This window comes from Struthio camelus, chromosome 20 (assembly GCF_040807025.1).
Source record: "Struthio camelus isolate bStrCam1 chromosome 20, bStrCam1.hap1, whole genome shotgun sequence".
NCBI classification, from domain to species: domain Eukaryota; kingdom Metazoa; phylum Chordata; class Aves; order Struthioniformes; family Struthionidae; genus Struthio; species Struthio camelus.
This window is the reverse complement of record NC_090961.1, coordinates 11,727,945-11,751,775: the sequence shown is the minus strand read 5'-3', so window position 1 is coordinate 11,751,775 and position 23,831 is coordinate 11,727,945. Positions and strand designations below refer to the sequence as shown.

The following is a 23,831-nucleotide window of genomic DNA, read 5'->3' as shown; positions in this document are numbered from 1 at the left end:
ACATGGGACGACCCAGGAACAGGGCAAGGCCTTGGGGTACCGAGGGTGACCTGGGGACATGGCAAGGCCCCAAGGTGCATAGGGTGACCCAGAAACACAGCAGGGCCCTGAGGCCCGCGGGATGACACAGGAACATGACGAGGCCCTGAGGTACCTGACATGACCCAGGAAAACGGCTGGGGCCCAGAGGCACCAGAGGTGACACAGGAACACGGAAGGGCCCTGAGGAACAAGTCACGACCTGGGAACAGGGCCGGACCCTGCGGTACCCAGGGTGACTTGGGGACACGGTAAGGCCCCAAGGCGCCCAGGGTGACCCAGGAACACGGCAGGGCCCCGAGGCCCTAGGGGTGGCACAGCAACACGGAAGGGCCATGAGGAACGGCAACAGGGCTGGGCCCCAGGGCGCACGGGGAGCCCCAGGAAGGCCGCCGCGCCCCGAGGCGCACGGGGAGCCCCGGGAAGGCCGCCAGGCCCCGAGGTGGACAGGGAGCCCCGGGAAGGTCGCTGCACCCCGGGGCGCACGGGGAGCCCCGGGAAGGCCGCCGGGCCCCAAGGTGGACGGGGAGCCCCGGGAAGGCCGCTGCACCCCAGGGTGCACGGGGAGCCCCGGGAAGGCCGCTGGGCCCCGGGGCACACGGGGAGCCCCGGGAAGGCCGCCGCGCCCCGAGGTGGACGGGGAGCCCCGGGAAGGTCGCTGCACCCCAGGGTGCACGGGGAGCCCCGGGAAGGCCGCCAGGCCCCGAGGTGGACGGGGAGCCCCAGGAAGGCCGCCGGGCCCGGGGGCGCATGGGGAGCCCTGGGAAGGCTGCCAGGCCCCGAGGTGGACGGGGAGCCCCGGGAAGGCTGCTGCACCCCGGGGTGCATGGGGAGCCCTGGGAAGGCTGCCAGGCCCCGAAGTGGACGGGGAGCCCCGGGAAGGTCGCTGCACCCCGAGGTGGATGGGGAGCCCCGGGAAGGTCGCTGCACCCCGGGGCGCACGGGGAGCCCCGGGAAGGCCGCCGGGCCCCAAGGTGGACGGGGAGCCCCGGGAAGGTCGCTGCACCCCGGGGCACACGGGGAGCCCCGGGAAAGCCGCCGCGCCCCGAGGTGGACGGGGAGCCCTGGGAAGGCCGCTGCACCCCGGGGCGCACGGGGAGCCCCGGGAAAGCCGCCGCGCCCCGAGGTGGACGGGGAGCCCCGGGAAGGCCGCCGGGCCCCGGGGCGGACGCAGCACCGCGGCGGGGCCGGGCCAGAGGGGGCGCCGCTCCCGCCCTGCGCGCCGCGGCGGCGGCGGGCAGCGTTGCCACGGCGACGCCGCCCCGCCCCGCCCCGCCGCGCGGCCCGCCGAGCTGTCGCTTTAAGAGCGGCGAGGCCGCCGCCGCCGCCCCCGCTCTCGCCCGTCCGGCGGCCGGGAGGGGGCCGTGATGCAGCGCGCCCGCCCGCCGCCGCCCGGGCTCCCGCTCTCGCTGCCAGGTAAGCGCGGCGGCGCCGCCGGGGTGGGAGGCGCCGCGGGCGGGGGAGGGCTCAGCCGTGCCCGGCGGGCTGCCCGGGGGCGCCGGCGGGGCCGGGCCGCGCTGCCGCGGCCTGGCGGGGGCGGCGCGCCGCGCCGTGCGGCGGGAGCCGTGTTTCAAGGCAGTTCGGCGCCCCCGTCTCCCGCTTTAGTTAACGGCGGTAAGTCCTCGCGGCAGCGCTGTTCTTTGTTGCGCCTTCGCGTAACAGCCCGGCCGCCGGGGCCCTCGGGCCGGGCCGAGCTGCGGCCGCCGGCGCTCTGGGGCGGGCTCGGCCGGGGGCTGCGGCGGGGCCGGGCCGGGGCCGGGCGGCAGCGCGCCGCTCACCTGCGCTGGGGGCGCCCGGCTGCCCAGGGCGAGGGTTTTCCCTCGAGAGCTGGACGCCGCCGCTGGCAGGAGCGTTTCATTTGTTGTTTCCTTTCTGAAAGGCGGCTTTCCGTTCCCCCCCCCCCCTCCCCCGAAGGCAGGCCGCTAGAGGAAAACTTTGCCCTTAGTCTTTTAAATTGGCTTGTTTTTGTTTAAAACTCAGTATTTCAGTTTCTAGTTTCGTTGGTGTTTTCCCCTTTCTTCCTTTTTGGCACTAACAGCACAGATGCCAGCGAGTTCTCTGGTTGGTTTCCTGCTTCTTTCGCTGGCCTGGCTCCTAAGTGCTCCTTAACTGGGGAGGTGGGATAGTGGGAAAAGATTAAAATATGTGAATCTGCAACTCTTTCATGTTAACTTTCCGAGTGGGCTCTTTTTCTAAACCAAAGAAAAAGGGAAAGAAAGGAAAGACTGATCAAGTTGAACTAGGTATTTTGCACTGTCGTTGGGGGCAGAAAGGGGAAAAATGTTATGAAATGGCAACACTGAGACTTCTGTTCTGGTGTTTCAAACTCAAAAGAATAAAACACTAAGATAATCAAGCTTGAAATGCTTCTGTTTGAAATGTCAAGCTGTTCTTTTTCCCTTCAACCAACTCCACTGAAAAAAAGCTATTTAAAAAAAAAAGTAGAAGCTGTTCTCCAGTCATGGAGCCAGAACTGCTGGAGCGTGTGGGCAGAGAGGCCTTTCTGCTCTTCCATCGGACATTCCGGCCTTCTCTCTGTGGACAGTAAAATTAGAAAGGCTTTTATGTCCATTTTGTCTGATTGTCTGGACAACAAGGGCTGTCAAAATGAAGAGGAGCGCTTTGCGGATTAGCCGCAATGCTGCTTGGAGCTTGTTGCTCAGCTTGGAGGGTTCTGGCCTGTGTGGCGGATAAAACATAATTGAGAGAAGCGATTCCATTTTTGGAAGATCTGAATGTATTACCTAGGTGTTTGTTTGCCCCCGGGAAAGATGTTTGGGTATGTGAGACTTTCTTTTGCTGCTAGCAAGTGACCTCTGGCCTTCTGATGATCCTAGGCTGCAGTTTGTAAATCAGCTTATCTTGAGAAACTTCCAGGAGCCTTCCATATGAAACTTGTAGGCTTTATTCCCTTTTCCTCCTCTGCGAGAGTTGCCCAGGTGACCTGCCTCTTGACCCCTTGCATTTCTCAGCAGCTCTCATCTTTCTCATTCAATTCCCTGTCCCAGAAGACTATTTTTGTAAGGAAGGCAACTGATGTTTTGTCACATCTCTCCTGAATTTGGCTTTTGTATGCAGCACAGCCCTGGTCATCCAGAAGCTGTGAGCACAGGTCTGTGGTGAGGGAAGGAGAGCCAAGAACAACTAGAACCGTATGTAACTGAAAATGGTCAACTTTGTAGCAAAGGAGGAAGTTCAAAGTAGGTGGCTGTCTACTGAGGTTTAAGATACTTCCTTGGATGACGCTGAATGGAGACTTGGATCCTCCAGTCCAGAACAATCGCTGAAGAGCGGCAAAAAGTGACTTGAGACTCTACATACCATGGATCCATTTCAGTTGGAGTCCAAAGTGAAGTGGAAAGAGGACTGGATGTTTTTTTTCCAGAAAAGCTCCTTTTTCCTGTAGCTGATGTGATCACTGCTTACTCTTCTCCTGCTGAAGATGCTCTAGAGTAGCTTCACGTTGGTCGAAACATCCAAAACCCGTTGTCTCAGAGTACTTGGCTTGTTCCTTGTCCCTTGCCCTTCCCTTCAGGTGGCACTTTCCTGGGAAGTTTGCCTGCAGTGGGGTCCCTGAGGGCTGGGCATGCAGCTCCGAAATGCTCCTTGTGACAGGGCAGGCCCGGTGGGCTGCTCCAGGCAGCTCTGAGACCACGCGGGGCACAAGGAAGGTCGAGGCATCTGGGAGAGGCTGATGCAACTTAAAGCGAATGCCCAGCTCCATGGCGAACAGCCTGGGCAGGAAGGCTGCTTCCATCTGACACCTTGGTTGAATCAACTCCAGGCAGGTTCCCTCCTGGAGTCTTGGGTGAAATTTGTTGTCTCATTCCCTTAATCCCTAAATGCCTGCCATCCCCTCAGGCCATTTGTATCGGCTTATGTTTGCCAAACGTTGCTTGAACTGCTTTTTAGCTGCAGCTGTTTGTGCAGGTTCCCAGTTACTGCACAGTTGTTCTTACTGTGTTTATTTTAAGTGGTTATAAACTGATTTTTTTAAAAAGGAGTTGGAACTTGAGCCGGAAAATCTCCTTTTTCTTCTTCCTCTTCACGATTTGGTTGAGAAACTGCTCTGTAGGAGGTAGCAGCTGAGCCCTTCAATATCGTGCCCCCTGTTCTCTTCTCCCCCCCCCCCCCACTTTGAATTTACTGAGATGTGTTTTCCCAGGCTTTCGGGGCAGTTGTCCTGTACCTGGGCGGTATACTTTGCTTTTAGTAGCTAACATATGTGTGGGGGAGTTTCTGCTCTTAATCTTGTAAAATTAGGAATTTGGCTAAGGAGTAAAGAGTTTAGAGGAGACTTCCCCCCCTCCCCATAACACTTTGTTTAGCCTGAATGTTTGTAGTCAAACAGAGCAGCAGGTTTTTTTTATGGTGTAGAGAGCTAAAAGCTACTTCAAGGCAGTATTTCTCAATCTTTCTTTCAAGCTTATGTGAAGTTCAGTGTAGCGTTTTGGAGCTAGAAGGTGCCATTGTTGACCAGAATAGTTACACCATGACTGTCTAGCATAATTCGGGGCGAAGTCCCTCCTAATGATTCTTATAGTGATTCCAAGAGCTAGTGGTTAAGGTGTACGTTATCTTTTCAGGAAGTAGTAAGTAGCCTCAGTGAAGAGACAAATCGAGGGAGAACCCCGTGCGGCTAGAGCGATCCTCTCTCCTCATGGTAATAAATGTGTTGTCTTTCTATCTGATTTGCTTCCTCCTGTTTGTTTCATAACAGTTACTTTTGCAAGTTGAACTGAAAATGAGTACTGGAAGCCATGAATAATAATTTCACATGAAATAATCTGTGGCTGGGAAGAGGCAGGGATTCAGTTCTGCTAATCTCTTTTGTTAGAGACAGTCTAGGTTTTCTGTTTGGTTGCCTTCCCCCCTCGTGTGCTGCATTGAACATTGAACAGTCATTTGTATGCAAGAATTCTAAGGAAAATCTTTCAAAGTACTTGAATGACCAACAGCATCTGGGGAAGGGCTGCCCCGTTGATGCTGTTGAAGGCAGCTATGCAGGCGTTCATTGAAGAAAGCGAAGAAAAGCCAGGATCATGGTCCTTTATTCCCTGCTTCGCTTTAGGGTGTAAGAACGGCTGTCCTTGTTCTCCTAAAACTTTAGGAGATGCAAGTCTGAGGTTGCAGGCACAATCACAGAATGGTTGAGGTTGGAAGGGACATCTGGAGATCCTCTAGGAGGAATGCTGCTTGTTCTACTCACCATAGTGCTCCTTCTAAGAAGAAGGTGCAGCCATCTCTGCAGTGAGGAAGCAATAGTGTAATCTGGGAATCGATCACTGTTTCTCTTCCTACGCTCTTTGGTCTGCTCCTGCTTCCCCAAGGCTGTCACCACGAAGCAAAGCCTGGTGACTAGTGTGGATTTAGCACATGGAAGAGCATAGCGCTTCTGTATGTTCCTGGAGCCTCACCAGAAACTAGGTAAAATTCCTTCACGTCATTTTAAACAATCTCAGGGTAAAGATGGCTTTCCAGAGACCCTATTGTTCCCTCACTTCTCTTCACAACTCCTGCTGTGCTGACTATTCCTCCCTTAGGGACTGTGTCTAGGGTCCAAGTGGTAATTGTGGGGAAATACTGATATGTATGTCAAGAATCCAGAAATGAAGGAAATAGTCTGTCTTGCACATTAGTTTACCACTGTTCCCTGTTTGACAGATTCCTTTTCCGGATGATACTTAATTTGGAGCCCTGAGGTTGTTCTTACACTCTTCTAGTGGCTTCTTAAAATGAAAGAGTTTGCATAAAAATGTGAGCACTTTCAGATTGCGGAGAATCAAAATGCGATGCTCCAGTTAGGTGTTGGCAAACTGTCCTGCTGTCTGGAATTGTGTGGGAGGAGAAGTGGTTTCTTGCTTGTGTGACCCCTTTGGGGAGAAGAGCAGCTGGGGTTTAACAAACTGGTTAAAATTGTATAGGCCCTCAAATTCTCCAGAGACATCTCTGCTTTCCTAGAAGCTTCCTTTAACAAGCTGATTTCTCAGGCTGATTGCTTGCAGATGAGATCATGCAGTGTGTTTTGCGGGGAGAGAATCTGAACTCAGATTGGTGAGCCAGAAAGATTTAACACACAAGTCACATGTCCAGTGTCCTCATGGCACATACAAAACACTAGAGACTGCGAAAGCATCTGTCTTTGGGGCAGCTTTGTACTCCAGAAAGAGCTTTATGAATACGGAGGGTACCAAGGGATGCTCTTAAGTGCATGGCCCTGTTACTTGGACAGCAACAGAGGATAGCGAGGAAGTGTTTCATCTTTCCTTAGCTCTGTTTCTGTCTTTAGCATGTGTGGTGCTGGGATAAGCCCAAGCTAGAGAAGACTCTCATCTGCTTCAATTCCACATTTTTCTGTTGGCTTCAGCAAAGGAATTCGTGTAAAACTGATAATATTTTTTGCTGTTAATGCATGAGAACTTACTTAGACTGAATGTTCATGTTCTGCTACAGAGAATTGCACAAAACCCAGCTCTTTCGAAAGGGTTTTTGTCTTTCCTTTTTCTCAGTGGCACCTGGGTTTGAGGTGTCCTTAATAGGCCTCTTCCAAAATGATGACAGCTGTCACTTAAGAAAACTGAGAAATAAGCAAACTTTTAGACAGATGCTTGGTGCTCCCAGCGTAAAGGAACAAGCTGAAAAGCTTTCTTGCCAATAACTTCACCTCAGAGAATGGGTTCTGATGTAAAATGGAACAGCACCTTTCTGATCCCAGGGCCTCTTCATGCCTAAAGTGACTTCCTCCAAATCGAGAGAGAGTACTAGTTATGCAAAAATAGTTTTGTGGAAAAAAAATACAATAGATTTCCACTAATGATGGTAAGGGAAATAGAGGGGAGCCACTTGTTTCCAGTTTCTAGTTTAACATCTTTGAGTGTGTAGTACAACAGAAGTCAAAACATCTACTGAATATCTCATATTTCTATGTCTTTGCATTGTTTTATTCTCTATATAAAATAGTTGTGAATGTAAGTTGCTTCAGTTCCATTTCCTTACTCGGTGGTTAATAATCCCAGGATCCTCTTTTTAATGAAAAGGACTGGTAAAACACTTGCTGCTCTGACTGATTTCAGTGAGGTTGTATATTTTTCTTAGCAGCTCAACCATTTCATTCTTCAAGCTGCTCTCTGCTCTTGGATGGGATCCCGTTTGGGCCTGCTCACAGCTAGCCACCTGGAGGCCGGCTGATGATCGCCTACGGCTGCTGGCCAGGAAGAGCATTGCATACGCATGGGAGGTGGTGAGCTGTACCCTGAAGAGTGCTGCCTAAACCTTATTTTGTCTGTGAAGCTTCAAGTATGGAGCTTTTAAAACCTCAGCCCACTCAGAACTAATGCTTGCAGAATGCATGAGCAAGAGATTAAGCTGGGTGGAGTTGTTCCAAAATTTGGATATGTAGGCCTGTCCGCTCCTAGTGCAGCAGCTCTCTGGGTGTTTGCTTGGAAGGGCTCCCGGGGTGGATGATGCTCTCCTGACCTGGTTTGACTCTCCCTTCGCGATGTTCGAGTACTGTGCCCAGATCTGTCTGCAGGGCACAGCTCCAAATGTCTGATGAACCTGAAGCAAGTGCCGCAGTGCAGCTCCAGTCGAGTGATCATAGGAGATGATTGGTGTGTATGTGCTGTGGGAGATGGAGGAGAGAGCAAGAGGACAAGAGGAGGGAGGGACAGACAAAGTAAACAGTTGTTTCTTCCTGAGGACTGTTGTGCATCTCGAGTCTGCCAGCTGCAATTTGGAAGCCAGAAGAATAGGGTGGGGTATTTTCTTCCAACCAGATGAATTTATGCAGTGAAAATGAGAAGTTAGTTCAGTTTCTGTGGGAATAGCATTTAAGGTGTAAAAGGGACCCCCACCCCTCAGGAATGGGGATCTGCTGAAGAGTGAGCAAATACCAACACAGAGCCTGTAGAGCACACTATTTTCAGCTTTTATTTTTCCTTGAAGGATGAGAATCTGGGCATATTTTTGTTGAATGTATTATTTGGAAGTGGTCTCGGTCATTTGGGTGGCCTCTTTATTGAGAGTTGCACTAGCCAAGTTTCAAAATTTGTTGTCAGCCTGTATGACTGCCGTGTTATTTCACTTGTCCTCCTTTATTTCTGCCTGTCAAAGAGTACAAAAAAGACATGAAAGCTGCAGCAGAAATAGCTGGAGTACTATATTCTCTAATATGAAAATGTCAATCTATAATAAGTGCTTTTTGCTAAGCTCAGGGCTGTTTCCACTGTCCCTGAAAAGCTGTCACATCTTCATACTGGGTAATGTGATCTTCCAGGAATGTTTATCTTTCGTTTCTGCATTTATAGTGGGGCTGAGCTGTGGGTGCTTGCGCGAACATGTGCAGCGTGAGCCTCCAATGCCATGTTATTGTTTGGGATGAGAAGTAGGCCCTGTGCAGTGTGATTCAGCTGCTGAAGAGAACAAATCGCTCCACTAGTGGAGCGAGCCATGCGGTGAGCTCCCTCGCCGTTTCCCTGGACATAGGTCCCAATGCTGTAAATTCATCCCGTGGACTTTGTTTTTCAGTGCATGTGTTCTGTGTTTGTCTGGACTGTGATAGGTATTATTCAAATAACATTACTCTCCAAAGCGTCCTCCTCCTTTATGTCAATTTGACACCATCTGTCTACATACTTAGCTAGCAACAGACTTGTACTTTCTTTCATGTTTTGGGGCAACCTGGACAAGGCTTCATCCAGAGAAAATGACCTTTGACCCGTGTCACATGCAGGTATTTTGGGTCAATCCTTGGTAGCCCAGTGGGTAGACAGCTGGGAGGAGCTGTGCTAACAGCAGTTTATTCTGCACACTTAGCTGGCCAGCTGCCCTCTCTAGCCCCAATGCCTGTGGCTGCTTCCTGATCACCCTCTGTGCAGGTCCTTGTACAGATGTGCAGCCTTCCTCCTGACGACTGAGCCCACAAGTGCTTAGGAGTGGTTCAGTCTCTGGTATGGCACTTTTGTGGCCTCATCCCAATATTGGAAGGACACTTCTGAGACCTCCCTGGAGTGAAGTCTTATACCAGGGAATGGTTTTTCTAGCAGGTATGAATTATCTTGAATTACTGGCTAAGACAGTCTGACTCAGTGTATTGGTCCTATTTGAGACCTATGCGATATATCAGGGCACAAATAGTACTGTAGTGTCTCTGTCAGTACAGAATTAGCCTCAACTGTGTCAGTGCAGGTATCTTTATTAACGAAGCTTTTAATATACTCTAGAAATGTCTCTTCAGAGAAACTTGATGCAAGTCTTTCATAAAACTTTTGACAGTAACTATTCCACCTCTTCTCGTTCTCTAGCACAGATTCATGGAAATACTGATTGGAAAGGACACTTGGAGGTCTGACCCTGTGCTTGAAGTGGGACTGTCTCCAGCGTGTGATCAACTCAGCCATGGCTTTGTCTGGCCAAGTCTTGAAAGTGTCCAGGGGTGGAACAGTGAAACATGCCATATCAGCTTTTGGTTGCTTTTGTTTGACGGTTGTATTAGTGAACCACCTTATAGGATGGGGTTATCCATTTGTGTTTGAATGCTCATCCTGCAGATTTAAAAAAAATTTAAGTGAACTGCTAGGAAATACTGCAGTAGGGCAAATGCTGTAGTGTGCAATATATCTGAATACTTCTGTCTTCCACATCAGTAGGTGATATATGAACAGATCCTAGCTTTGTGTCTGCAGAGAAAAGGCAAGCATCTTGTGTTAGGTGGTTTTCTCATATTTGCATGTGATATTACAGATGAAGCAGCACTTGTGCAGCCTGTCCCATTGTGTAAATAAAATCGTGAATGTTTTCCTGTCAGTTTTAGCTATATTGTTTGCCCAGATATGAGCCGCTCTTGTCAATGTGTGGGATGAGCACTGAGAGCATCCCTTACCCTGAGGCTTAGTGTGGGATTGGGTGCAGGCCAGCTGTTGAGACCAGGCTGAGGCCACACATACAGAAGGCATGAGGTTGCCTTTTATCTACCCTCCTCAGTCGCTTGTAATGGGAGGAGAGGGTTTTCCTCAGACTGTTGTGTTTATTTCAGAAAAACAGCAGGTCATGAGATTAGTGTGCCTGTTGGAGTGCACATCTAAGTTACCCCTCATGCTCCTGGGTGTTAATGGGAGCAGAATGGTCCTCTATGTCTGAGAAGTAAACGTGCCTCCAGAAATGCCACAAGCTTCTGGATGCAGTTCATGTCAATGAATGGCAGGCAATGTAGTCAGGCTAGACCAGAGGCCTACTGTTTCATCTGGGCTGGGCTGGATTTCTTCAGACAAAATTGGAGATTGCGACATCCCTATACTTGGGCCATGAGGCCTTGCTTGAAAGGGAAATGGTTGAAATGCAAGGAGCTGCTGAGGAGGTAAAAGCTCTGCTGGCCAAAGCCTCTTTGCTGCTAGACTCAAATTTAGCTGCATCCCTGGACACTGCCGTTGCCTCATATAGCAGGGGAGAGATCCTGAAATGGTGTGCCACCTTCACTGACATTAAACATGAGAGGTCCTGTGAGTTAATCATGATGTTGCCAGCTGTAATCATCATGCTGTCCTATGTTCTGTAATTGCCTGGAGACTTGGGTTGTGGTCCTGTTGAAGTGTAAATCAAACTGTCTCAGATGAGTCTGGTGCTGTGGACAGAAGAACATTGTCTTTGGGTGTGTTGAAAGTTCTTGTTGTCTCCAAGCGGAGGCTCACTGGTGTTCTGCCAAGCTATGCTCCCTACCCATGAGCCCCGGTGCCTTTTTTTTTCCTCCTCCCATACCAGAGCGAGGGAAGAGCTGTGAGCATTGGCTTCTGCTATCTTCTGGTTATTTGAAGATGATGGTCCTTGCCGAGGAATCACAGAAATGTGGTGGTTACTGTTGTCAGCTGCTCCTTGCATACTAGCTTGGGCCTAAAGTGCAGAGGTCAAGTTTTGGGTCATGTGGCCACAGAGTCCAGGAGCAACAGCTATAGAAGACTTCAGGGGCCTCGACTAGAGGCTGATCTTGATAGACAGCTTATTTTCTGGCCAGTTCTTTGGTACACCACTCTTGCAGCGGTATAACCTTATGCCTCAGACTAAGGAGCTGTGACCATCTCTGCCACATGCTATGCTCTACCCATTCAGTTCTGTTGGTTTTGGCATCTCTGGCAGGGGAAAGGGAATGGTTTGTGTTGAGTCTCTTCCATGTTCCTCCTTGTTGAAGCTTATAGCTGGTTCTCATGGTTTGCTTTGGCTTTCTACTTTTCCATATCTCTGGAATGAAGTCTGCAGTGAAGGAAGCTGATCAGCTTTTCTAGGAGCTGAATTTGGAATAAGTGCTCAAATGCTGGTCTTCTCAGGTCCCCACAACCTATAATTTTCTGACCTGAAACATGCCCAATACAGATTTACTTGGCAAGCCTCTAGGAGAGAGTAAAAGACCTAGAAAAGTATCACTGAATATGAGAAGGCAGGGCTTGTTCTCCAGCAGGCCCTGGGATCCATGCAACTTAGCTCATCGGTGGTAGCTCTCTTTATGCCTTGTCTGAACTCACTATGGAAGTGGAAGGCAGAAAGAGCTGGCCTGCTGGAATGAGGAAAGTAAGTGCAGAGGGTGGTTGCTTAGGACAGTGGATAATCTCTTCCTTGAGGAAGAAGGGTCAGCTTTGAAAGAGGCCAGATGCTTGCTGAACATGTGTCAACTGCTTCCAGGAGTTAGGTGTCAAAAGCTATCTCCAGCCATTTAAGCCCTGGGCAGAGGCTTATTTGCTCCTGAGAGGGAGTTAAGCCCTTCCCCAGAGTAGCAGTGATTCTCATCTGCAGTGCTTGCTGTGGCTGGACACCAGTGGGTACTTGGCTCGATGTGCAGACAATAACGAGGCAGAGAGGCTGCAGACATCCTGCTCGTGCTGTTCCTGGTGCCCAGGGATAGGGAGGGATGACTGCACATAATGTTTTTCTCTGCCCCCTTTCTCACGGTTCAATTGGCAAAGGTGGTCAGGGAAAGTGTTTGCAAGCATCTCCTTGCTGGACCTCCCTGCTACCCCAGAAGCTTTCTCTTTCTCTGGATGAAGTGTCCACTGGGGCTCTGTCTTTGGAACAACTAAAGCTGAATTAATCTCATGGTGTTAAGTCCAACTTTCCTTCCCTCTCTTTTAGCCGCATCTTTCAGGCAGCCCAAATCTATAGCAGCTGGGAGCTGTGTTTAAAATACAGGGTAAGCAGGAGGCTGCTGGGTGCTGCTATTTGGATCTTTCATGATAGGATTAAGCTCCCAATGAGAATGCAGTGAGGTTTTAGGGGCTGAGGGAGAAGTCATTTCTCCTTCACCCGCTCCCCAGCCGTTCAGATCCTGGGTTGACGCAGTCCTGGTGGCAGCCGCTGGGTGAAGCAGTGCTGGGGGCCTGTCCTGTTCCCTCGTCCCAGTGGAAACAGGAGTTCTCTGCACAGCTGCCTGGGAGCCCAGGAGCGTGGCAGCTTGGTACAGCTGCAGAATTTTGTCAGCTGGGGGCATGGAGAGGCTTCCCATGCCTGGAGCGGAGGTTGTGCTTGTTTTAGTGATTCAGCTCTGAGGAAATCACTGGGGCGCAAAGGAGACACTGTACTGCTGTGGTATTTGCCCTCTTATGGATTCTCCTCGGGCTGCCTGTGCTGTAGGAGCAGCTCCCTCAGCATGGTGAGGGAGGTGCGGGATGGGGGGGGGGAACGCTCCCCTTGGGCTCTGAAACCCTTTCTCCTTTTATACCGCTTGAGGATGCGCGAGGCCGTGCTTGGGGAAGGTCAGGTGTCTGCAAGTATTGCCACATTCATTATCTTGTCATCTCTTAGCCCTCTTCCAGTAATCCTGCAGTATGTGCAGCTTGCTGCATAGACGAAGAAGCAAGATGTAGTTGTTAGCCAGCACTGTATAAAATAGTGGTTTGTCACATTTGCAGGCTTTTTTGGAGGATGCCACACATGCTTCCCAAACTTTCCCTTCATCCTAGTGCTCTTTTTCCATCATTCCCTGGGTATATGGCTAGAGCTAGCTTTCTCTGCTGTAAAAGGGAACTAGTGGACTTTGAGCAGTCAAAAACAGTCTTCTGCGTTGGCTCGATGTGGAAAGTTCCTGGGAAGGTGAAGGTAAAAGCTGGCTTTCACTGCCTCCTTCACTGAAGGAATAAAAAAAACTGAGTGAATATCTGTGACCACATACAGGCCCAACCTCTTTATTAGGGCTATCCCCTGCTCTTCAAACCTTTTGTCTGTACTTGGCTGGAGATGGCTCAGGTGAGGTACTGGTCCTGTCCAGTATGAGGTATTCTTGCTTCCTGAAGTCATCTGGACTCATTTTGGCCTTCTCGGATGAAGGCACGCAGAGGTCCTGTTGCGAGCTGGGACAGCTAGGGGACTAGGGCAAGGGATACACAAAACAGGAGATGGCTGCTTCAGAAGGGTGGGTAGCCTGGTGGCATTGTTGAAGCAACCTGTCTTGCATCTCCTGCTGCAGCAGCCTGGCAGAAAAAGCTTTTGGACTCTATTCTAATCTTGTCTTAGTCTCACTTGGACATATATTGCTGTATCACAACTAACTGGGGTAGCTCTCTAACTGCAGATTTTTAGGATCTGGTGCATCTCTATGGGCCTTCGTTTTTTGCAATGTGATTGTGTAGCTTTTCCTCCTTTAGAGTTTTGCTGGGCTCAGTACAGAGGAGGGATCTGCTCAGATGTTCAAGACTGTCAGTTTGTCCTCAGCCATTTGTCTAAACATTAACTTTGGGGGGATTATCTAGATGCCTTCACCTTAGCATCAAAGTGCTTGCCAGTGTTAATGAATTTACTTCTCCCAGTGTTACCAGATCACACAGCGGTGCTGGAACAGCAAAAGGCAGCTTCCTGATCTGAGTGTGAACTACTAACCACTTCACCCACAATTTTCAGATTTCTGTTTTGCTGCTTAGACTCAACCAAGTATAGATGCTATTTTTAAACAAGGATGGGAAGAAAAAGCTTTTTTATAATACCCAGCAGAAGTGATTAAGCCAATTCCAAGCACAAAATAAACTTTAAAGAAGAATAAAATCTATTTAAACCTCTTCAATCCTGCCATGTTTTTAAGCAATTGAAAACACTTCCAAGACATTATTTTCTATTTTGTGTGACCACCTTTTCTCTTCTACAGTACTCTTGAAATATTTATGGGTTACAGGCTACCACATGACTCCTTAAAAACAGCCAAATTGTCCCACATCAGAATACACAGGCTTTTGTGTCTAAATTTGCATATGGAATTTAGGTATTTGTTAACGGATCTTCCTCTGTTAATTGGCTTGATCTTTTGAAGCCAAATGCAATCTGTTGGAGAAACTATGAATGCCAACTGGGGCCCGAGCTGGGTCTGTTCCCTTGCTGTTTGGAAACCCGCTCGTACTGCGGAAAGCTGTTCTGTGCAAAACCAAAACAGGGTCTGTTGATGTTATTTCTAGTCCTTTGAGAAGATGACTTACTGGTCACATGTGCTGCTATGAGGTCATTAGGAAGTCTCTCAAACACACAATTTGAGAAACGATGATGCTATTGCAGAAGTATGCTCCCTCTGAGATGCAAGATGCAAAACTTACTGAAGTACTTCAGTTTGTAATAGCTTTGAGTGGGATTTGTTATCATGTGCATTTGGACTTGTTCCAGTGGCGGGGGGGAAGGACTATTTTCTGCTTTGCTTTGTGCCTAGAACTGCTTAGCCAATGTATAGCTCTGCCAGGATTAAGTTACATTTCAGAGGGCATGCAGCAGAGAACCCGTTTCTGTGCTTAAGTATTGAAGGTCACAGTGAGTCTAACGGCAAGTTTTGCTATTTCTTTGCAGTGCTTTGTGCCCCCACGGCACGTCCTTCCACAAGGAACAGAGCTCCCCTGATCCCTGGGCAAGTTGAGTCCTTGCTCTTCCCAGCTCAATGAGGGAGTGGGGAGCTTTCTCCAGATCCTCGATAACTCTGAACGGCACCTGCACTTGTGCTTTTATTGGCCTCTCTCCAGGACTCCCTCCTGGGTGCCCAGAGGTATCTTCTGCCCCATGCCATCCAAAGGGAATCCTGTTGAGCCCAGCTTACCCCAGGGGTCTATATCCAGGCTTGGTCGCTGTGGGCTGTTATGTAGATGGAGGAGGCATTGTTATTTTGGTAGGAGAGTGCCTAGTGTTTCATCTGAATCAGTAACACCCTCTTTGGGTATGGCTTTCCATGTGGGCAGAGGTTTCATGCTTTTACACTTCCAGCCTGCGGCTGGTCATATACTTCTGTCCCAAACCATAAATGAGCCTTGGTGATTATCTGATCCCTTCCGTGAGCTGACTTAACACACCAAAACATGGGAAAATTTCCCAGGAGGCGAAAAGGTAAATAGCTTTCTGGTGAGTGTTAGGACAGAGGAGGATTGTGTGGCTGAGGTGGGGTAAGGAGGCAGGGAAGAAGATAGGAGCAAGGTGGCATCTGACTGCACATATGACCCTGCATTGCAACTCACGGCTTTATTTTCCCGTTTGGCCTTTGTAGATAGGGTGCAGTGTAGTTCATGTCGGGTGGTTCTTCTGTTCATGCTTTTTTTTTGTCATTCCTGCTTGAAGCCTGGTGTAGCATATGGGAATTTGAGGGGTGGGATGGATTGCTGCGCTGCTCTCCCCGCTTCTCAGCGCTGTGGGGTCCCTCCACGTGCTTTTCGCTGTACAGCAGCAGCATCCTTGTCCCATCCCTGCACTCCTGCTGCTCACCAGCATGGATCCATGAGGATGCTTCCCCTCTCCTGGAGGGGAGAACGGGTCCAAAATGGGTCCTTGCAGTCCTGTGCTGTGCTGTTTGGCCTCCTTGCTGGAAGCAGGCCAGCACCTGCTGCTGTGCTTCCAAACTGACGAGTCAGCAAAGTGCTTCTGCTCTTCTGTCTCCCTCTGCCCTGCTATTCCCTGCTGCTGGTCCCTTATCTGCAGTGTCACACTAGTGACCCCCCAGGTGACATTCCTCTCAAATCCCAGTGGCCTCGGTCACCAGCAGCAGGGTTAGCGTGGCCCCAGCCTGCTATAGGCTGCCCCACTTGTACCAGGCAGCCTGCAGGGCTCTTCAGTGACGGATGCGGCTCGCCTTCCCGCAGCTGTAACTCTGGAGCTTCCTGTCTTGCCTCCCCCCACTGTGCCGGCCGCTGCTGGACAGGGTTCCTGGCTGCACGCGTGGCCGCGTACCTTGCTGTGGGGCCTCTCGCGCGGCTGCGCGGGGCCCTGCTAGCTGGCCTCTCGCAGCAGAGGCACCAGCTCCTCCCATTGCTCATGCCAGTTCCAGAATCAAACCCGTGCTCCTGCTTGCTAGCATGTTTGCTGCCCTGTTGCCTTCACCCTGAAGGACTCGGCTTCTGTACGTGAATGCTGTGGCAATGCACCCCCCCCCCCAAAAGCTATTCAGCCTTCTAGTGCAGTTGCCTAACTTTAAATCACAGCACTGCCAGTTTCCCTCTGGCACCTCCACCCTGAGCTTCTGTAATGCAGTCCCCTCTGCTCCTCCTGCTTTCAGCCCCCTGCCTTTAGAGGTGCGTGGGGCTATTGCTGCTGTGTGGTCGGACCTGTGCTCTGGGTGGTTCTGTTTTCCAAAACATGAAATCATGTTAGTGGCCCTGCGCCCAGTCCTACTTCGCTGCCTCTGCGTGCCCCTTCCTCTGGAGCCGAGCAGGTCGCTGCGAGCTTGCTGGCAGTGTGCTGCCTGGCATCAGCCGGTGCGCTGCACCGGCCCTCTCTGCTGCGCCTGCAGACCTGTTCCTGCAAACAGCTCTTCCTCTGGCTCTCACAGCAGGGTACAGGAACGGCCGTGCTGTTTGGCTCACTCACAAGACTGGCACCAGACAGATCATATCAGTTATCCTGAATCCTTTGAGCTGGGTGGACCTTTGAGTGGGGACCTGCAAATGCCAGGAGAGCAAGCTGTGCTGGCGAGGTGGTCCTGGGCCTTGAGGTGGGGAGGGAAGGAGAAAAGGGGTCTCTGCAACCCCAGCATCACTGGAGCAGCCACCCACAGGGTTTTGGCCTCCTGCAGTGCTAGGAGGCAGGAACCTGGAGCTGAGAGTGAGACTCTCAATGCCTCCTCGCCATTCCCTAAACCCTCTTGAGCGCAGGAGCTCTGCTCCGCTGCTTGGCCGAGCCCGGCCGTGGCCAGGGGGAGCAGGACGTGAGGGAGTTGTGTGTTTTGCTGGAGTGCTCAGCAGAAGAGCAGTTTGGCAGCCCTGTGGCTCTGCCCTGCGGTGGTGCCTCCTTACCTGCATGCTCTGGTGGTCTCAGCAGGATGCCTGCAGGCTGCCCAGTCGCCGGAGCTGTGTTAGTGCCTCCTGCGGCTCCATCTCCTGTGGTCCTGCCACTTGGCCTCCCACCGCAGAGCCTCAGCGACACCCTGAGCACTTCACCTCCCAGTCACGCTTGCCCCCGGTCATCATCCCCAAAGTGCTGCCTGTGGGTATCGAGTTCTGCATTTCCCCCCTGCTGCTGTGTTTTTGAAGTGAAAAGGAAAAGAAATGTGAGGTCGCGCAGCTGTCTGACAGCTGCTCTGGTGAACTCCGCTCCTGCGGGATCCCAACCCGAAGAGAAGCGGCAGGGATAGGCTGTTGCGATAGCCGCGACTCAAGCGCTGGTGTCGCGGCTAGGCTCTCCCTCGGTCAGGAAAGGCTTTGGAAGCAGAAGGCCGGGTGAGTGAGAAGCCCCCTGTTCTGCTCTTCGGTCACAATAATTCTCCGGGCTGGGCTTGCTTAATGTAAAGGCTCGTTACGTCTTTGCTTTTTCCTTTCCCCCCCTCCGTGAACAGCAGAGGCCGGAGAAGAGCGGTTTGAGCGCGCGGAGACCGTTTGGGGGACGTCTGTGCTGCGATCGCTCCCCAGAGCGCCGGCGGCCGTGTTAAACGAGACACTGCGAGCCGGTTCGGCGGCGCTGGGCCTGGCTCGCCCCTGGGACTACACGGGCCCTGCTTCCTGAGCAAGAGAGCTGCTTTATGTTGTGGTTTGACTAAACGAATTCAAAGCTTGGCCTTCCTCCAGGCGAAGCCTGGGCCGCGTGCCAGCCGAGCAGCCCCTGGGGAGCGCGCTGGAGCGAGGAGGGGCCGGCGGGGAAGAGCGCAGGAATCCAAGACGGCAGATTTGCCTAGAGAAGGGCTCTGTTTCCATCTGTCCGGGCAGGAGTCGCCATGGGAACGGCGCTGCTAGAGGCAGGGCCATCCTTCGGGCCTGTCCGTGGGTGCGCGGGGAGGGAGGAGTGGCGCAAGTTTGAACAGCTCCCGTGGTGCCGATGGCACGTTGCGAGGAAGGTCGGAGCTGCTGCCCGGCTCCACCTGGGGAGCCTAAAAGACGCGTTTCAGTCGTTCCCTGGGCTCGGCAGACCCCGAGCACGGCAGGTAGGGGCCTTCCCGCTCGACGCGGCTCTGAGCCTGGCGTCCGCTCTCCCTCCGCGCGCGGCTCTTCCGTTAGGTGAAACGCAAATGCCGTTGGGGTGTTTGCTGGAGATGGAGGGTGGTGTTAGAGGTAGCGGTGTTGGGTATTCCTTTGCGCTGGTGAGGAGAGGAGATGGTGGGTCTCTGCGCTGTTCTTCCTCGCGGATGCAACGCCGCGTGCCCAAGCTCCTCGAGGATTTGCAGTATCTTTTCTTCAGTAGAGATGTGAAGCTGGATGGTGCGCTTCTCTGGACAGCAGTGTTTTCTGCAGCCGTACCTCTGTAGGCAAATGGTGTTTCAGCTTTCAAGCGGTCATGCTTGTCTTAATTTGGGGCTAGGACAGAGTCAGATATGCAAAATCGGAGGCCGGTGACAAGTCACCGGTCTGCGGAGGGGGAGCCAGGGATGCGCTCCCTCCCTCCAAGCCCATGCAGCTCTTGTGTGTTTTGTGCCTGTTCACCTCTTCCCGGGGGAGCTGCAGCCTCCCTCTTCCCCCTGGATGTGCCGGCTGTGATCCATGTCACTGTAAAATGCTATTAGAGTTGTGTTCAGCATAAAACCCAGAGGTATAAAGAAGTAGGAAGTTGCTTCTGAAAATCCATATCATTAGGGTCAGCTGTGGGGCTCTCCAGGAGCAACCACTCCTGATAAACGTCAGTGGGTTTCCCCCTTTGCAGGTGCTTGGAACTTCTCAAAATAATCCTGTTTGCCCTGGACTGTGCCAGGGTTGATCTCTGCTCGGGAGCTATTTATTTAATAGGGTTGGGTGAAATTTCATCCATCCTTTTTGTGTTATGGAGGGCAATCTCCATTTAAAAAAAAAAAAAAAGGCAAAAAAACACTAACCCCTTTTTTCTGTAGAGGCTGCACAATAAGCTGCTCGAGACGGAAATGCGATCCCTATGCACAGACATAAAGCTTGCCAAACCGGATTAGATCAGAGCCCACCTACTCAGGCACCCCTCTTATCGCAGGCAATGGCTGCTCAGCATGTTTCAGTTGAAAGCCCAAGACCTTGAATGCAGGCAAATGCGGAATAACTTATCTGCATAGATGTTTTTCTGGTCAAGTTAATTACCGATTCACTTATGCCTGTGTGGATGAAAACTTCTATGCAGTGTACCCTTTTATTTTACTCTGTGAATGTAAACATAGATATTTGTATTATGCATATCCATTTCCAGTACTTACTGCCACAAAGCAGAGTGGGAATATGCCCTGGAGGCTTAAGGTGCAGGGTATGCTATGGAATTGCATTTAATCGGTTTTAATTTGTTGCTTTTTAATTTCTGTTCCTTTTCAGTAAGGAAAAGAGGTAAATGAGATTTTTTTTTTCTACACATCATTATTTTATGTTGTTTTTTCTTGTGCTCTCTCATATTCTCTTTTCTTTACCTCAAACAATCCTAGGATTTTCAGTTTCTCTTCCTACAGCTACCTACCTTCTCTGTTTAATTTCTAAATCTGGCTACCTATACACAGACTTCTCTGTCTGGAGGAAAACTTGGTCAGAATCTACTGTTCTGGTTTTCTGTAGGCGTGAAGTGGTATTAGAGCGTTTTCAGTGTTGTTGTCCTTTTCTTTGGCTATAAACAAAACATTTGGTTTGATTGTTTGAAATACGTTGTGGTAAGCAAAGATCTCCTCTGAACTGTCTTAGTTATTCTAAATATCTTGCTAGAAGAGTTAGTTGATTGCAACTTCATCTATGTGAGTAAGAAGTTAAACTTTATCTGTTAGGTTTGTACCAGTAGATAGTTAACCTAGCAGGACATGGTTGGATCTGCCTGAAAATCCTCACTGGATTTTCATCTAGCAATTTCAACTAAGTTCTCCTCTCTGATTAAGGCTAGCGTGCTGTAGGAGTCTACTAATGACTTTCCACTCTGCACTTTGGTATTGGAAGTATTTCTATCTGTGGAATGTGGCAAATGATAGTAACTTTTGTTTCTTTCTAATGTTGGCAAAGTTTATTCCACTCTTGTATCTTCTTGCAGATGCATGGCATGGCTGGCTTTTCATATTTAGAACCACTTTTTGTAAAGTTACAGCAGCTCCAGTAGTACTGAGGACAAGGCAAACGTCAGTGACAGGTGCACTAGCTTTTTAGTTTATGAATAAGAAGAGACAAGCTTACAAAATTCATAAAAAGTGCACCTGTAGCTTTTGGTAATATCAGCCTTTCTGTGGTGGTTTGGTGGAAACTAGGTTGCTAGTTAAATTAGTACATGTTCCCAAATGTGTTTTTCTGTTTTAATTTTTACTGCACCATCTTTTGGTGTTTAAAAGGGTGATTCCACCCTTTAAAAAAAAAAAAAATCAGAAGATTTTTAGCTTGGTGCTGGGTTCTGCACAGTGTTTTGCACAAACTCTTTGCCTCACTTCTGGTTTTGGAAATTTGTCTCAGTGATCGTATTTCACCCTCTGAAAAGAATCCACCAGGAGCGATTTGCAAGAAAGATGTAGGTAGGTACCTATTAACTAGGCATTCTGGAAGGTAGGTTTAGATTTCCCTATCTGGTTGATAGGGAAAGCTAAAAATAACTGAAAACATATAGCAAACAGAACTTGGGACTGAGAAAAGCTTTATCTCTGGAACTGAATGAATTCCATCAATGGTGTCTATATATGTTAGGCAAGGTTAAAAAACCTGGTCGGTAATAATGATACTGAGAAGTAAGGAGTTACCTCCATTTGGGGATGATGCACTCTCCTTTAAGGATGTTGAAATATGCTCCGTTACACTGGTAATGAGGGAGCGTGTTAAACACAAGATAACATTTTAAAAATCTTTGAAACTTGAGCAGGATTTGAACCTATTTGTTTAAAACAAGTTGGTAGAGTAACTTTCTGAATCAACTGCAGCAGTGTAATAAATCTGGAAAGACTGAAGATGTTCCAGAGGTTTGGAAAAACATTAATGTTGTGGCAATGCTTAAAAAGGGTAAGAGTAAAGAGTAGGTAAGCAACAGGCCGCTGAGACTAATAGCAGTCCAAGGCAGAATTTGGGGAAGCTGGTGAATTTTAGTAAGTCATTGTCAAATTAAAGAAAGGACCTGCTCAGTGATCCATGTTCTGATAGAAAGCAGATCTTGTCATACAGTCTTCAGACTGGTTTTCGATGAGATTCCTGCACTGGTTTCCCAAAGGAACTGGGTTGACATCATGTACCTGGATTCGGCCTAAGTTCTACCCTGACCAAATGCAGCTGCTCCCAGGAGGAAGAGGCTCTGCTTTGGCAGTGGGAGCACGTTGGGTCCCTAGGGGAGCTGGAGCAGCTTCACTCTCCTTTCTTTCTCCTTCCTTTTCCTGGTGCTGTCTGGAACTGCAGGAAGGAGGACAGACCTGTTTGAGCAGTGTCACCTCTGTCTCTGTGGGATGGGGTGGTGATGTCTTATAGCTGCTTCCTGTTTTGCTCCTAATGGTTTGGTCTCTGGCTTCTCTCAGGCAGGGGATAGATGGCAGGGTATCCCTAATGCCCTGTTGGGGTGCCTCAGGACCACTGGTAGCTTGTGGGTTCTGGGCTTAGAAACACCCTTTTGGTGATATTCAGTCCTTATTTGCTGTTAATATGACTGCCTTGCCCTTTAGCTGTACTAAGGTGCCTGTATCTGAGTTTCCACCTTGGCCAATTAATGCTATGTTAAGTGGATTAGGAAATGCCACCTGATACGTCTCAAAAATACTTACTGGTGGCAATTGTGATCCACGCAGTGCCTAAGCAGAGGGACCTGCCGTAATGCTCCAGGAGTATTCTGGCTCCAGTTTGGGATAGACTCAGCTGTCCTCCAGTTTCCACATGAGGAAGCCAATGGGAGTTGTCCCAAAATCAGACCTGGACTGTCCTGCAATCCGGACAGAGCCTTGATTTCTCTAGTGCTGATTTGGGAGAAAATATTAAGTAATTTAATGCTGAAAGTTGGCTTCATTGGGGAGACTGAGGGAGCTAGGGCTGCTTATTCTGGAAAAGAGAAAGTTTTGAGGTAGCTAATACTAGAATTCTAGTACAAAAGAGGAGGTTATCAAGAAGACAAACAGGCTCTTTACCGAGGCACACTGGAGGAGGATGAGAGACAATGGTCATAGGTTGAAATAGGGGTAAGTTCTGGCTTGGCAAAAGTGAGAAAAAAAGCTTTCCCTGTGAGGACAGTCAAGCAGTGGAACAGGTTGTCCAGAGAGGTGGTGGAACCTCCATCTTTGGAGGGTTTTAAGACCCAGATGGACAAAGCCCTGAGCAGCCTGCTCCGAAAATGGTGTCAACCCTACTTTGAGTAGGAGGTTGGATTAGATGATCTCCTGAGGATCTCTTCCAACCTGAATGTTTCTGACTTGGTAGCCTGATCTCACTTTGACTGCAATGACTTTGAGTACAGCTAAGTAAAAGATTATAGTGGAACCCCTTGAGAATGGAGAGGGAGGAAGGTGGTTTAGATTGCGTACTCTTAATGCTCCATATGTCATCTGTGTGGTTAACATGTCATATATGGTTGCTATGTGAGACTCAGAGTGGAAGATTGTAGGTCTTGAGAGGAATATTGCTAACTTGTAGTCGCTATGTTTTAAGGATATGGTTTAAAAAAAGTAAATGCCTTCTCAAAAACCCCCCCATAAAGCTGAAGAAACATGCCAGTGTAAGGAATACGGTAAAAAGGTGAATGTGCCAAGTGTTTTCCTGTGCCTGTTCTGAATGAAAAGGAAGCTCTGATAAGGGACAGAGAGATCATTGCAATGTAGGCAAGAAGAGAAGAGATAAAAGCTTTTTGTGCACATCTTCCATTCTCCTGCCATTTCTTCCCTCCTAGTGTTATCTGACCAAAAAAAAAAAAAAAAAAAAAACAGGAGGACTGGAGTTTACAGGCTATTTCTCCACTGTGGGGCCTATATTTTGAAGAGTGTTCTGGTATGCAGTGAGGTTCCTTCTGGCCTCCTGATGTAGAGTTCATGGTGGAAGGTGTGCGCTCATGTTTTGTCTAGTGTAGAATCATGATGTCCCTGGTGTGTTCACCTGGGTTGTGGAACACGTTTCCAGGCTCTCCAGTTGAGGTGATCAGAGTACTCCAGTGCTAAGGTTGGTGGGGCAGGGTAACCAGGGTTTTGAATTAGCTGAGACAATGAAATAGCTAAGAACCGCCTTACTGAATTGAATTGCATTTCCTTATCTGTGGCTTTGCCTTTGTAACTGTTCCTAATTTTGGCATAGTTATCTTGATGGATTAAACTGCATTTGTTCACTTATCTTTAAATCTGTTTTGTAACAAAGTGCTGTAAGCAGTTTCTCAAACGCAGGACACTACTCCTTTGGGACTGGCCAACAGGCAATAGTAAAATGCTGGAGGATTTCAGTGGGTCTCAGATTCTTTTGCCAAAGTACTTGCACCTCTCTCCAGGCTGTAGGTAAGGCATTCCTTCATGC

The 23,831-nt window shown here is 49.7% G+C and overlaps 1 protein-coding gene across 5 annotated transcripts in view; it reads left to right on the top strand.

The window, feature by feature from the left end:
• Window positions 1-1,305: 1,305 nt before the first annotated feature.
• Window positions 1,306-23,831, top strand: part of LOC104139774 (discoidin domain-containing receptor 2) — a 61,195-nt gene continuing 38,669 nt past the window's right edge. For 2 of the 5 annotated variants that reach the window (XM_068914508.1, XM_068914512.1), the window contains exon 1: window positions 1,306-1,455. The gene's annotated coding sequence lies outside the window, so the exon portion shown is untranslated. Of the gene's footprint in view, window positions 1,456-1,533; window positions 1,654-4,625; window positions 4,703-18,231; window positions 18,383-23,831 lie in introns of those variants that run through there. The other 3 variants (XM_068914511.1, XM_068914509.1, XM_068914510.1) reach the window with 3 other exon arrangements.